Here is a 16,328-nt window from a genome sequence, read left to right as displayed (position 1 = left end):
CCCAGTCTCTGTGGCTTTCATGCAAGTGAGTTTGAGTTGGATTGCTGTTACTGGCAATAAGGCTCCATAAAGGCACACTTTTTGGCCAGGATTTACCTTTTTCCACTTTTCTTCAAAAGTCTTTGTGTGGTTTTGTAAAGGAGGATCTATTGCTAAGAGTGTATTGAACTACAAAGGAACCAAGTACTAATAATCCTACTTCTATGACTTCTTCATTTCATGCTACACTGCGAATGTTTGTGTGAAGGTTTCTTTGTTTTTCTTTGTTTTGAAACCTAGAAAGTGTCCAGGCTGTGAAAGTTTCTTTAAATGATAGATTTAATACTTGATTTAAAGCAACCACTCTAGATTATTTTTGTCTTGTGTTCTCTTATTTTCTATCCTTCTAAAATGTAAACACTTATTTGAAAATAGGTTTAAAAGTTATCTTCTTGAAAAAGTTTGTTTTGCTGATTTCTCACATTTAAAACTTCTTAAGTTCTGTTGTCTTAGAGATGGGTAGAGAGGAGCTTACTATCCTGACAATCTTTCCTGAAAGTGTCCCACCAACAAAGGCTTCCAGGATCCAACTGTGCAATGTAGAAATGTGGGCTCTCCCCATCTCTCAAAACTCCCAGCCAGGGGCCAGGCTCTTGCCACTTATCCACACGCTTAGAATATTTCAGGGAGTCAAGTTAAGTTGGAACCACATTTCCTACTGTTTCGCTGTAATTGTTTATACAACAGATGCAGGCAATCCATCAACATCAGGAGAAACTATGAGAAAACTGCTCCCGTGACTGTAGATACCAGGACACAATCTTAAATGCTTACTTAAAAATACACCATTATTTTCACCATTTGAAAAAAATCATTAACATTTAAGTATATGTTTGGAGGTGGTTTAAATGTAAGTCTTATGGAAATAACGGTTGCATAATTAGGTCTGAGAAGCAGTAATAATGACAATAGTAACATGTGAGTAATCTTATATAGTTTACAGAACACTTCCTTAGCCATTCATACATTTAATGTGTTCAACAGCTCTTAAGAGGTAACATTTTAGAGATGATGAAAATAAGTTCAGTTGACTAAAGTGATGGAATGAGTATTGCCAGATAAAATACAGGGCATCCAGTTAAATTTGAATTTCAGATAAACAATATTTTTTTAGTTTAAATATGTTCTAAATATTGCATGCTTATCTGAAATTTAAATTTAACTGAGTGTTCTGCATCTTTATATGCTAAATCTGGGAATCCTAGATAAAACTATGGTCACAAAGTTACTAATTGGCAAAGCAGGAAGTCCACTACAACCAATGGAGAGGATGATGGTTGACCTGAACTTTGAAGATTCTAGTATATACTCAGATGGAATTATGTCTTTGTCAGGACATTGAAAGAGGCATAATTCTTCACATCCCAAATCAAGTGTGAAGCAAGTTTAAAATTGTTCATGAACAAGCAGCAATTCTGGTGTGATTTAAAAATATGTGACGTGTATTGAAGCAGGTATTGCTAAGCATTAAGTAAGCAGATTTCTTTACTGGCTACCCTCCACAGCTACCAATTACCAAGGGTTAATGACTTCTTTGAATGCAATGCGTGTTCTGGGATATTTACAAAGAAGTAATCCACCATTTAAAAAACTGGCCAATGGTTTTCAGGTTGCAGCTTAAACCCTGAAAATAAATTCCAAAAGGGACATTTCAAGGGCAAAAGAGAAGAACTGTTGGCCTCTTGAGCCCTTTGGCAATAGTGTCAGAAATAAGTCAATGAATCGATGGTGGAAGACTTGATTGGGCTTCTTAGTTTGTTCTCCAGGATAGACACATATAGATCCTACTAAAGTAATATGTATTTTTCCCTATTGGCAGTTTTCAGACTGCTAAAACTGTATGTGACTACAAAGATAAATAGGTAAGAAGACTATCATTTTATCAACAGAAGTTTTATTTAAAAATTGATTTTTTAATTCTAGTTAGCAATCATAGAGAAATTTTAAAACAGAAATATGGCATTTCTTTTTAGATGTGAAGTAACAGTTCTGTAAATTACTTTATAACTAGTATCAAGCTAGACAGAATTGGTCAGTGGTGGCTGGTTGTGTTACTTGACTGTAATTGTGAGGAACATATCACAGGTTTGTGCTTAGCAAACAGCTTCCTCCTTTCACTGGGCATACTCACAGAACGCCAAAAATTAATGCCCAGAGAAGTCAGGCCATTGAAAATCCCAGGGAGTGGAACCTTTTCTCTAGGTGACAGAGCTAAAAGCATGAGAAAATCAGCTGGAATGATACACAATAATAGCGTCACTTTATTATGTTTTAGATCTATCACTTTAGAGATTCACTTATACATTTTAATATTTCTGAACTGAAGTAGCCACCAAAAAACATTCCTGGTGCATGCCTATAGTGCCAGGAGAAATGATCACCTAGATCTCTACTGTGGAATGAATGATACCAGAGAGCATTCGGCTAGCCCTAAACTGTTCGAGCATAAATTAAGTGAGAAACATTGAATAGCTTAATGCTATTGGTATGTTCTTCTTGGGAGAGGAGTCTGTTCAGGTCCTGTACCTATTTTTTAATTGGATTGTTTGTATGTTTGGTGTTGAGTTGTATGAGTTCTTTATATATTTTGAATATTAACCCCTGTCAGAGCCGTTGTTACAAATATCTTCCATTCGGTCGGTTACCTTTTTGTTTTGTTGTCAATTTCTTTTGCTGTGCAGAAGCTTAGTTTGATATCATCCCTATCTTTTTTTTTTTTTTTTTTTGGCCTTTATTTACCTTGCCTTTGTGGTCTAATTTACAAAATGTCCTCTATGACCAAAGTTCATAACTTCAGTGTGTATGTTTTCTTCTGTGTAATTTATTGTTTCAGATCTTATATTTAGGTATTTGATCCATTTTGAAGTAATCTTTCAAAGGGGATACTTGGGGACAAACTGTAGTTTAGTTTCATTCTTACACATGTAGCTTTCCAATTTTCTCAGCACCATTTATTAAAGAGGTTTTCTTTTCTTCATTTTGTGGTTTGACTCCCTTGTCAAAAATTGTTTGCCCATATACATGTGGTTCTATTTCTGGGCTCTCAATTCTGTTCCATTGGTCTGTGTGTCTGATTTTCTGCCAATACCATGCTGTTTTGATTATCATGGCTCTGTAGCATAATTTGAAGTCAGGTAGTGTGATACCCTCTGGCTTCATTCCTTTTTTCTCAGGATCACTTTGGCTGTTTGGGTTTTTTTTTTTGTGGTTCCATCCATATCTGATGATTTTTTCTGTTTCTTTAAAAAATGACACTGACATTTTGATCAGGATTGCATTAAACTGTATATTGCTTTGGATAATATGGTCATTTTAACTGGGTTGATTCTTCCAACCCATGGACACAGAACATCTTTCTATTTTATTGTGTCTTTTTAAATTTCTTTTAATAATGCTTTGTAGTTTTCAGTATGTGGGTCCTTTATATCCTTTTTAAGTTCGTTTCTAGGCATTTTTATTCTTTTGGTTATAGTTGCAAAAGGATTTTTTTTTCACTTCTTTTTCTGGAGTTTCATTGTTAGTGTATAGGAAAGCACTGGATTTTTGTACATTGAATTTGGTGATAGAAGATGATTTGACTTTAGGTGGTGATAACACAGTGGGATATAAAGCTCATGTATTATAGAAATGTACCTTTGAAAACCATATGATCCTATGAACCAGTGTCACCCCAATTAATTTAATTTAAGAAAAGGAGCTTAACACTTAACTACAACACTGAAGACTATTAAGCCCTGGTATAGTTTTTAAGGGTAATGCTAGGCATTATAAATTTTTATGAAACAAACATATTTGAGAAGGAGTAAATTACTTATATCTAAGAAAACTAACTCATACATGATGTTGGAAGAACAGATCAAAGTACAGATAAATAGTAACACATTTAATTTGGGAGGGACACGGCCAAGACTGTTTAGGAAGTTCCCTGGGAAAAGCCTTACCTGAGTCTGAACTTCAGGGACTCGGGTACATGTGTGCTCTTTCCATTCTACTGGAGCAGAGAGATCAGTGAATTATGGTCATATATGAAATCAAGTTGCTGTTTATCCCCATAAGTTATCGGTACTGCACTGTGGGAGGATGAATAACACATGCCCATTTTCTGCATAAAACTCCTTTCTCTAGGAATTAAGCTTACTTACCATTCCCTATGTAAGTTCCTTACACTGTTTAAGTGGAGATCTGTTGATCTGCACTCCATCTGTTGATGTGTTGACCAGATAAAACAGAAAAGTCCGGAGGGATCTTGCCACAGGCAGCATAAGGGAGCAAAGTATGAATACATTTGCGATTGACTCTCGAGTGTTTGTCCCCCAAAAGGTACAAAGCAGATCAGAATGGTCCTGCCATTTGCTGGGATGGTATCAAGGCCATGGGCACAGTGATTGTTTGCCCCTCACCACAAGGAAGCAATGCCAGCTCTACTCAGAGAACTGAAATGTCTGACCTTTCGACAGAGGATGGAATGCAGGATAGAAACTAGATAAATAGTCTGGATGTTGCATGTGATAGAGACTAAAAGCTCTTGTAAAATTCTTTCACCAGTTTTCGCTACCTTGTTCCTCAAGTGTTTGACTCATGGCACTTATATAAACAAAATCCACTCTAGTGCTGATGGTCTCTAATTTTGGCAGATAAAACAATATCCTCTGATCAAGTGAAGAGGAGTGGCATTGCCAACTTGCCTCACTGGAACCTAGTTAGCTGATAGCATGTTGGGGAAAACATGAACCCTTCGGAAAGGGTTTAGTGGTCCTTGTCTTACCTCTTTCCAAAACAGAGAAGATGATGAGGGAGAAAGGAATTGTTGGTAAAGGCTGGGCCAGAGAAATATGCATACAGGCGTTAGCATGATGTACAATAGCATCTTAGCCTGTAACTCCTTTGAACATGCTTTGTATCCCCCAAAGCAAGAAGGACTAAAGGAGCCAGGGACGCTGTTATCCAGGATGGAAAGTTCATGGGCAGCAGAACATTCTTGAGGAGAAGCTTACTGGAGAAATTTTTAGAAAGCATAGAGATACTGTATTTTGCTGTGTATGATGTACACTTTTTTATCCAAATTTTTGAGGGAAAAATACAGGTGCACTTTATACATGGGTAATACCTGAAATACCTTGTATTTGTTCTTGCATTTGATAATTATTTGTTATATAAAATTTTGTGTACCACAGTATCTTCAAAAATACAAATTAAAATTCCTTTATAATACAAAAATACATATCTAAATGTAAATAAGTAAAAAACTAAATTACAAAAATTAAACCAAAGACTTTTCTCTGAAGCTTGGGCCAAAAAATATAGGTGCACATTGTACATGGCAAAATATGCATATCTCTCATCTGCCCAAATCCACTTAAATGGCTATGCTTTACCATGCCAAATAAAGGAACCACCTACATGACTCAGAAACTTGCAGCTCTGAGTGTCGATGTCTCTGGCAACAACTTAAAAGACTGCTAGTGTCTCCACTTTCCAGCAAGGATGTTTTTCCTGTGAGGTTTATGTAGATACTGAAATATTTATTTCCAAGAGGGAATGACAGGTGGATTTGTGGATTCTGGCTCTGTCTCACCACTAGGGCATGCTTACCAGACGTCTACTTCTGAGGGGCTGCAAAATCCCACTGGAGATAATTTCTCTGAAGAGAGGAATCAAGCACAAATCTTGACCCAGTAACAAAACACTGGTCATTAGAGGGTGCGTGTGCCTCTTGAATTTGAACTAAGGCTCATAGTAGAACCTAAAAGGTAGGGATTGAGAACTGTGAGAAGACAGCTGAAAACCCTGTTTGTAGTAAGACCTAAGTCAGATACTAGAGAGTAATGTGGCCCTCCATTGGTAAACCTCTAACAGAACATCACAGAAAAATAAATGGTGAAATGCCTTTGCCCTTAACCACAGAATATCAAACAGATGTGACACATTGGAGGCTCCATTTCCATCTGTAAAATAGTAATAATAATACCAGGATATTATGCTATGAAGGGTTATGTGCTATGCAATGTTAGTTCATATGTAATATCAGGAGTGGAAAGAGTATCAGAGACTACATATTCAATAAATAAAGCAGGAAGGAAGGAAGGAAACTAATAACTAGAATGAGTAACCCCTGTAAGGCCATAAATATTGTTTGTAAGAAATTCATCAGTAGAGTTCAGTTTTATTTACTCCTACATCCAGTATTTTTCAATATGCCTTCCAGCTTATCACATCCACAATTTACTTTAAAATACTCTGGCACAGGCAATGAGATGTTATGTGTATGCTAAGTAGTTTAAGCTTTATCTTTAGCTCCTAACTGAATCCACACTGCACAGATAATAGCTAGCATTATGTGAAAAAGTCTGTATTTTACATGAAACTACTACATGGTATTGGTATCTTGAACAATACCTTATGTTATATGCAAATTAGACTGGTGGGGAGTGGGAACGTTTTTATGGGTAAAATTACTTATTTTGTAATTAGAGTGGTAAATGATAAAAATAGTTGCTCATGGGTGTTTTTGAAAGGTGTTCAAAGTATATAGATTGATCCAAAAATTCAGAGCCACTCCCCACCTTGCAAAAACAGAGCATACAAATTCAGTGAGATTAGTAGTTTTTACATTAAGAATGGCGCTTGAGACGATATAGCCCTGCCGTTAGTTTAAGAGAGTGGATGGCTGACCAATGATGATACAAATAACAGAATCTTAGCTCTGGAAGGATGGCTTGTGTGTTCCGGGTGGGCCTTTTCATTGAGGCAGTAGTCACAGCATCAAAAAAGAGTGTAGGGACTATTAGCTTGCAGAACGGGAATGAATGATTTCTGTTTGCTTATGATAAAAGCATAAAGTTTTTTTTAACATAAACATTGTTTTTGAGGCAAAACTTGGTCCATGGCTGCTTTTCAATGTACTGCTGTTTGTAAGGGTGCACAGGGAGCATCACAGGGCCCCAAATACATTAGTGGCTCTTATTGTCTCCAGAAGACTTAAGATTTAGGCGCAGTCCAATGGGCTTGAGTCAGTTCCCAGCGCTTAGGAATTATGACTTTTAGTGAGTATTTGAAGCACTTTAGCTGATAAGAGGAGAGAGATTTGGAGGAAGGGATTGAGTTCGGCTGCAGCTTAGTTGGGAGTCTGAAGGCAATCTCCCGCCGCACATCCTCCCTCGGTGCTGCGGAGCTCACGCGGAGAAAGTTATCTTTTCTCGACAAGTAAACAGAATCAAAGATGGGAAATCTAAGGGAAGTGACTCAGAAAAAATACATGTTATTAAATGAGGATATGGATTTGAAGAGATAACAGCAATGCTTTTTCGAAGCCCCTTTGAGCAGCTCCTTTTCGGGGGAGGAGTATCGACACCTGGGAGAGTGGCATTACATAAATAACGCTGCCAAAAGCACATCAGAAGCTTAGATGTGCTCTGAGCAGACACTCACAGAGTTTGAATTAATGAGAACATCTTGTATGAAATCATTTGACAACCTGGATGCTATTTGTCATTGAAATATAACTCAATATACATTCTATATGCTATGAAATGCTCACCTGCAGAGTGAGTGTATACACTGTGAGTATATATGTGCATGTGGATATGCGTGTCTTTCTCAGACTAATTCTCCACAGGGATGCTTGTGGTTAGAAGGACACGGCTTAGACATTTAGCAGGGAGGGCAGGACCATTAGAGGGCTCCTGCAAGTGGCACCTGGCAATCCCCTGAAGAGTTCTTACAAATGGGGAGGGCTGTAGGGCTCCTGTAGCGCTACAGGGGACTGTCAACATCCTTTAACCCACTCCTTCCCAACCACCTGCCTATCTGTACACTGTTGCCCAATTCATGAAAGGTCTCTAAATTTGTCATATCCCTCACCAATTTCCAACATTGCAACAGCTACCTATGTCTAACAGATGAAATCCACATACCTTTGCCTGAAAGTTCAGATCTGACTAGGGGTATCCTTCAGAAACCCTTCTTTCTGAACAAGGTGGGGATTTTGGTCTCGCTGCAAACCCCTTAAAGCTTGACTGAGCTTTTCTCAAGACATTTCTCTAAGTGGTTGTAGAGGAAGAGAAAGAGAAAAATGAGAAAATAAAACAAACCTTCCTATTCATAAGAAAAGACAGCTTGCTCACAAACTCTGTGGAGGCATTCATAAGAAATTTACATAATCAACATGAATTCCAAGGATCTCAGCACTTGATTACATTGGATAAAAGCAGTTTGCTCAATACAAATTCAGTTGGCTCTCCCACTGCCCATTTACAGTCGAGGAAAATCTCTCTTTACCTCACATGAAAAGAGGGTATTCTAGGATCAGAAACTTGTATCAGATGCCAACAGTGACATTTAACGTGTTCTTCCTAAAATAATCCATTATGCAGGCTTGAGTATTGCCAATGGAATGGGAGACATCAAAAGAAAGCTGAGGCGGGTGGAGGAATTAGGCAAAAAAGAAAAAAGAGAACTCATAGGCAACGACAACAGCGTGGCGATGACAGGAGTTAGAGGGAGGAGGGTACAGAGGGGATGAATGGTGATGGACAGAGTCTTGACTTGGGGTGGTGCACACACAATACAGTGTAGAGATGATGTATTGTAGAATTGTGCACCTGAAACCCGTGTCATTTTGTTAACCAGTGTCACCCCAATGAATTCAATTTAAAAAGACAGCAGAGAGAAAGAAATGAGCCAGGAACGGAGGGGAGAGGGATCTGAGCAATCCCAAATGGGGAAGAACCTGGCGCCATGCCCCTTGGGCTGTGCTGGCCATCCATCTGTGGCCAGACTGACGTCATGTAGGATGAAAACTCTGCACTCTGAAATTTGTGCCTGTCAGTGTTTCATCTTCTTTCCTTTTCTGGTTATAGATGGATTAAAACCTCAGATTGAGATGGCAACGTTGTTTACTTTATCTCAGATGTTATATTGGGGAACAGTCCATTTATGGAGACTCATTATTGGGGGAGCACCATAAAGGGCAGCTTAGGATTTAAAATGAGTTTGGAAAGCAGACGTAGAAAGAAATAAATGGCAAAGCCTATCCTTTACATTCCCATCAAAGGGATTTGCACAGTGAGCATCATGCAGCTGGGCAGAGACATGCTGAAGAATAAATACACCCTGCGTTACTTTTCTGTCTTCATCTAATACATCCAATTTATTTCCTAAACCTTAGGTTGGTTTCACATCCCTCTTTGCCCACTCCCACCCTCCTCCACAGGAGCCTCAGTGAGCACCAGACACTCCATGTTCTCCAGATCGTGATGGTGGTGGTAGCCGAGGGAGGAGTGTGTTCAGAGGAGGGAGGCACGTCTACTCTCATTTAACCCCTCTCCCCAGGCCCTTTGCTGTGGCATTCTTGGTGGCAAGATTGGGACAATTGGGTGGTAGGTGCAACTTTTGCACTGGAGAAGTAAGAGGGCTGAGGCCTGACGGGGAGTGGAAGTGTTAGCTGTTCGGGGAGACTTTGAAGGTTGTTTCTTTTTGTTCAGTTTAGTCGACAAATTAGGGATGAGGATGATGACCTGAGGCAAAGACTAGCCCAAAAATGAATCTTCCTTTAGCTAGAGAATCGACTACAGAAACCTCTTATAAGAATGGTAAACTTCCCTTCAACCCACCACTAAGAAGGGTGTCTTGCTAGTTTTGTGGGTCAAAAGATTACAGAACACTGAGTGAATCATGTTTTCTTGTGAACAAAGGTACTCCTTCTTTTTCCCGTTCTATTACACTTACTCCAGAGAGGACATATTCTCTTCTCTCCTCCTCCTCCTCTCTCCTCTCATCCCCACCCTCCTTCTTCTCTCTCTTTCTCTCTGTCTCTGTCTCTCTGTCCCTGGCTGGCAGAAGAAGCATAATAGTGGAAAATTATAATATACAATAACAACTAATGTGGTATGCTTGCTTTGGAATTTCATGGATCAGTAACATTTTCAGGAACTTACATAATCTTGTTGATAGTATTTTCCCAGTTAAATATATATGTGTAAATAAGTATGACCGTGCATACTATCTATTATCAGCATAATTTGGTAACCTCAAATTCATTTTAACATCAAAAATATAATAAAATAATCCCAGTTTTTAAAAGTAGTAAATTTGGCTTTAAAAGAAATCTGATGTATCATATTTCTCCTGGCCAGGCAGAGAATTCATCATTTGTTAAGTGTAGGATCTGGAAGGGAAAGCTTACCGTTTGCTGATAGGAAGAGTCAGGGCGCAGACTCTTTCTCACAGCACTCAAAAGGAACCATGATCTTAAACCTCCAGCCTCCAGGACTGCGAGACATAAGTTTCTGTTGTTTAGGCCACCAGCTTGTTGTACATGGTGACAGCAGGCCCGGCAAACTGATACAGGGTGGGAGATGACATTCCTCCGAATTAACATAATTTGGCCAGAAGCAAAAATTGATAATAATCTCTTATTCAGAACACACAGATGTCTGGATTTAGTGAATACACATAATTTATATTATAACTGATAAATGTGAGCAGATTCAATTTTGAAAGAAAAGCCATGTTGAGGGTCAGTAATTCCCTTGTTTTATGTAGCATTCAAAGGATTCTGCCTGAGAAGCGAGATGATAGGGAGGATAGAATAGCAGAGAATTGGTCCAAAATGTGAGGGGGAAAAAACAGGTAATTGGTGTGCCCATTAGAATAGAGATTTCAGGAAAGGCACTGAATCATGAAATCAAAAAATACAAAGTATTGCCAGAGAAATCAAGAACCCTGGGTCAGGCAGTAACCTACCTTCAGAGGTAGGACGGTCATCGTCTCCCCACTACTGAGGGGTGTTCCACAGAGTCCTGTCTCTGGGGCCTGTGGCAGGCCCAAAGTCCACAAACTAGGAAGCCTAGGCCAGTAAGCACAAAGAACTTACCTACAGAATTATTTCCATAATGCTTATTTGCAATTATTTCCTTTCAAAGATGGCTGCTCATACTATATAGGAGTTTTCTAGGTGGTTTATATGTGAGGTTTAAAGAACCAATCAGGGAAATTAAATAAAATGGGCCAAGTTTAAAGTATTCTACAGCAAAGTCTTTTGGGATAGTATAGCGAATAGTTCATGAAAAGAAACGCCCTATTAAATTAACCATTTTATCCATCATAATTCTAAAATTAATATTTCATGTCCTCCTTGCTCTCACACCTACTGCAGCCCATGACAGATTAACCCAAGACCAGCCTTCGGCTGTCTTTGTTTTCCCATGCTTTTGATATTTATCTAATGGGATATTAAGAATGTGTCAACTAGCTAAATTTAAAGAAAAAAAAATAACTTCACCTTGCCCAGTAGATGCATTGCATTTAAATCACTACCTCAAAATTTTTAGAACTATAGATTTAACTCCCTTGAAAAGCCTGACTCTGTGGGCGGAAATTGATGAGCCCTTGGAAACATTAATTTTAGCTTCCTTATATTTCAGCTAATTGGGGCAAATGACCCAAGTGTAGGATTTGTTGGCAGCCTAGGTTTTATTTAATACAAAACCTTTCTTATCTATAGAGAACAGCTAAGGGAGCCTTTGGCACACACATTTGTCTGTGAAGCAATAGTGTTTTCACTGGCTTTGCCCTTTGGGGAGAAGAAAAGCAGAACAAAGAATCAGCATCTTGAATTCTGAATAGATACATACTCGGCTGCAGTGGTAGGTTACCTACAGGCTATGTGTCTCTAATTATTTTCCCTTATAAATTCTAATTTGTCTCCCGAGATTTCAGAAAAGTGGGGATTAGTGCATATTTTCAGGGAAGGAGACCAGGCACACTTTCTTAGCCTCTTTCCTTGACGTCTCACATAACATTGCAGCATTTTCTCATGTTTTCTGGCTAATTTAATCTAGTAATTTTTATTAAGGCCTAAATCCCCTAGAGAAAACTACAGATAATTGGTTGGAGCTTTCTCTACTTTGTTTTTTTTTTTTAAAAAGTCATTTTCATGATGCATTGTTACTCTTGGGCATTCTTTTCTTTTGAATTTAGTTAGGCGTTTAGTTTTAAGTTTTCTGAATCTCCAAGGGAATGAATGGATTACACGCTACTCCAAAACTATTTATTACGTGCCTGTATGTACCAGACATATACTGAATCTTGGGAATACCGGGATAAATAGACACGATTCATTCCCTCAAGGAGTGTTCGTCCTGGCCGGGATGACAGAGATGTTCATCATCACCAGGACAGACACAGTGAGGGCCGCATCTGAGACGTCAACAACTGCCAGGGGATCCCGGAGAAAGAAACAGTTTTTCCTTGTAGCCTTTGTATTCCCCTTCCCCACAACTTACCGACAACAACAAAGTGAAATCTCATGAGAGTTAGGAACTTGAATGTAACAGACAGCTTCTGAGACAGTGAGCTGGCGGTCTACCATTTGCCTTAGTGAAGGTACCCTGAGTTTGATTTATCTGTAGTTGGAAGACAGAGCCTGCACGGCCTGGAAGGCCCTCATAGAGCAGGCACAGAGGAAATCTGAAGTCAGCTTCATTCGAGGCTGAAACACTTTGTTCTGCACACGTCCTTACACCTTAATAACTTAATATACCTGCAGAAAATGTATTATCTGGACATTATCAGTGTTGCTCTGGGAAGAAGTTACTATGAGTTTTGAAGAGAAAGAGATGTCACAATTGATGACAAATGACTAGAGAGATTTTAATCTACTTTATTTCTTTCTTACTTACCCTTAGGAGAGGATTACATGGGTAAAAATGCATGGAGACCAACTTTTTTTCTTTTCCTTTTTTGTTTGCATATTTTCAGGTTTTTTGTTTTGTTTTGTTTTGAAGAGACAAGAAAGAAAAACATGGCTAGCTACTAAATATTTTGGTTCTTCAAGCTATTTCTATGTACTACATTTAATTTATTTAAATGCATCTAATTTAGGTTTAGAAAACAGGGCTAATTTGGTCTGTAATGATGCAGGATTTATTGTTGAGTGGTGGTTTACTGAGCCCAGGGAGCTACTGGAGTCATGACTCAGGGTGCAGAGGCCTTTTGTGTTAACAAACAACAGTTCACAGAGCCTTAGAAGTGATGGTTGATTTTGCTGTAATTGTTACATGACGACTTTTTAAGAATTCATTTTTAACTTCATCAGGGATTCCCAACTTCTAGGATCAAGAGAAAGAGTGAGGACTACTGTTCCTGCAATTGTTATAAAATGATTTGTTTTTTGGCATTATTATTAATTTGTTTTGTTTATTTTAAAATGTTTTGGAATCCACAGACCAATTGCAGTAGTACAAAGAGCTTCTGTGTGCCCTTCACGTGGCTGCCCAGCTAGCTGCTCACTGGCGCCACATCTGCCCTAGCATTGTTCTCTCATCTCCATTCTCTTCTGTGCCATGCGAGAGTGAATGAGACAAGACATTAGGGGCTAGGCTAGTTAGTATCCATTAACAACAGCCAGTTGCTAGACGCAAGGCTGGTTACACATCTAGCCTAGAGAAGGATTGTGAAGCATGAATACTGAAGAATTCACTAGATTCTTGTACTATATGTAACAATGCAAACAGTCTCAATAAGATTTTAGATAATCCATGTATTTTGACCACGATTCATTTCACTAACAAAACCTCAAAGTTTTATATTCTTTATGCTAATTAAAAAGTCGCTAATCTTACTAGAGCAATTTTTAATAATTTTGATATTTATTATGCTAACTAACTTGTACAACAAATGTATATTATTAAGTCTGATGTTCCAGATGTCTGAGTGTTAAGATAAATACTTATCAGAAGCCAAGTGTGAAGATATATGTCATACTCTGTGGTCAGTCATTAAATCAATTGACCACTCTGGTATATAATAGATCAAAATGTATCCTCCCCTCCCCCTTCACATATTTACACAGCTCACTATGCTAAAATGTTTTAAAGGAAATTGTAAACATCACAACAATCCATTCCTAAATATTTCCTGTGCTTTATCAAAAACTAAAAGTATCTTTTTAAATAGCTACAAAATATAATAACCAATAAAATGTTCTCTTCTATCCAAATATGTCCTTTGACCTTTTTCTGTTTGTCAGGATCCAAACCCAAAGCATACATTACATCTGGTTGTTATAACCCTGACGTTTCTTTCAATTTTCAAGTCATCTTTGCAAAATCATTCTACCAACTGGCCTGTAAATCGCTCATTTGCATTTCTGTGATTACTTCCTGTGGTATTTAATTTTTTCCCTCATCCCTGTAACACCTAAAGATTGGAAGTTAATTGCAAATGTTCAAGTAAATACAAGTTAATATATTTTTCCAGGAGACATCAGAGGTGATCTTCTATATTGCACACTGATTTCTCAGTGTGGGGATCCTTGCGGACCAGTGACTTTTCGTGGGCTCAGTGCACTTCAGTCAATATTCCCACTGTTATCTTTTTGATGTTCACGTTGTCAGAACTTTTGTGGGCAGAACCCCCGCACTTCAAGCTGTCACCTTTTTGTTCTTCTGAAATGGTCACAATCTTTGAAATCTCCCCTTTTTCTGCAAAAGATATCCCATTCTCCCGTCTGCCATCTCTGCTTCACACATGGAAATTATCCATTTTCCCAAGGAAACTGGGGTTCTTTTAGTTACAATTATATTAGAAAAAAGTTCATGATTCTTAGTGGTATATATCTAGTGTACATTCTGGGAATAACCTGGTTTCTTGACAGTTTTGTTGAAAAATATATGTGTGTGTGTGTGTATCTATATATATATTTATTTATGTGTGTGTGTATAATTTTTAAAATCCAGAGTTCAAACTGTTATTTCTAGATCAGCTCTAATATTACAGTGTGGGCATGGGTAGGCAGTGAGCTGCTTTTAGAATAGGGTCTTCAGAAAAGGCCTTATAGTAGAAGTGACAAGAAGAAAGCGAAAACAAGCTAAGCAAACATCCAAGGAAAAGGGTGCTCTGCTTAGAGGAAGCAGCAAACACAAAACCCTGATGGCAGGAGTTTGGTTCATGTGAGGAACAGTGGCAAACCTAGTGTGACCCCAGTGAAACGAAACGAAGCAGGGAAGGAGGGGAGATGAGCTCATTAGGATGTAGAGGGCTGGGGAGCAGGTGTAACACATACACACACAGAAAAGAGCAAAGTAAAGAATAAAACAGAAAATCATTCACATGTGTATGTGTATATATACATATATATGTGTATATACTTATGCACACATACACACCTATACAAAGAAAAGAGAAAAGTAAAGACAAAATAGAAAAGAAGATGCTTCCTTAAAAAACAACCTCTTTTTCTTAAATACATAACCAATCTTCTGGTAGAAGATTTAAAATTCAGAAGTCAGATCTGAGGAAAAGATAATTTAAAAAAGAAATAGGTCAGCTATAATAGAATTTAAAACATCATAAAATATATGACAATAAATTTGTCAAGAGAAGTGAGAAGTAGAAATTCCTGGAAAATTCTAAAATGTTAAAATGACTCAAGAAGGAACTAAAATATGAATAAGTTAATAACATTTAATAATAGTGAAATGCTAAATAAAAAGGCAAACTATTCTTTTTTCCCCCCAAATATAAGAATACTTGTTCAATTTAGCTTTTAAGCATCTTCTATCACCCCTTTAAGAAATAGATATTTTCTTTCTTACACAGTATTTTCCAGAACACAAGGTACACTTGTTTAATTATTGCATAAATTTTATCCCCAATCGTATATAGACAGGATAAGAGATGATAAATCTGAAGATTCAAAAGCAAATATTAGGTAATCAACTCCAACAATGTAATACAAAAACATATATCATGATTAAATTGGATTTATGCCACTGTTCAAGATGCCATGTGAAAGGTTCATATCAAGCAGCTGGAGAAAGAATAAATTACCATATGAACCCCTAACCATGGGTTATAAACCTTGCACAATTTGGCCCCTACTATTTCAACCTGATTCGCGCCTTCATTGCTACCAGGTGTTAGCCGCACAGACATCTAAACATCATCCTCTGCAGAGCATCTAGCCCTTTTCCTGTTTTATCGCCTTCGTGCCTCTAATTCCCTCTTCCTCGAATTCGTTTCAATGGCTTTCCTATTGGCTGTCTCTTCTTTCCCTCTTCTCAGGTCACACACTTACCCCTCAGAGAGACATTTCTTGACCCCTCATTCTGAGAGAAGACCCCTGTCTACCCTCCCTCCCAGCAACCTCTCTCTTTTTTCAAGTTATCATTATGTGCATCGCCATCAATCCATTTGTCATTATCTTTACTCTCTTGCACATTACTTGTCTATTTGAGAATTAAATGGCCCCGCTCCTAGAACACGGGCTGCCTGAGGGGCTGCCAGAG

The sequence above is a fragment of the Phyllostomus discolor genome, chromosome 9 (assembly GCF_004126475.2).
Source record: "Phyllostomus discolor isolate MPI-MPIP mPhyDis1 chromosome 9, mPhyDis1.pri.v3, whole genome shotgun sequence".
NCBI classification, from domain to species: domain Eukaryota; kingdom Metazoa; phylum Chordata; class Mammalia; order Chiroptera; family Phyllostomidae; genus Phyllostomus; species Phyllostomus discolor.
Note: the sequence above shows the minus strand (reverse complement) of the source record.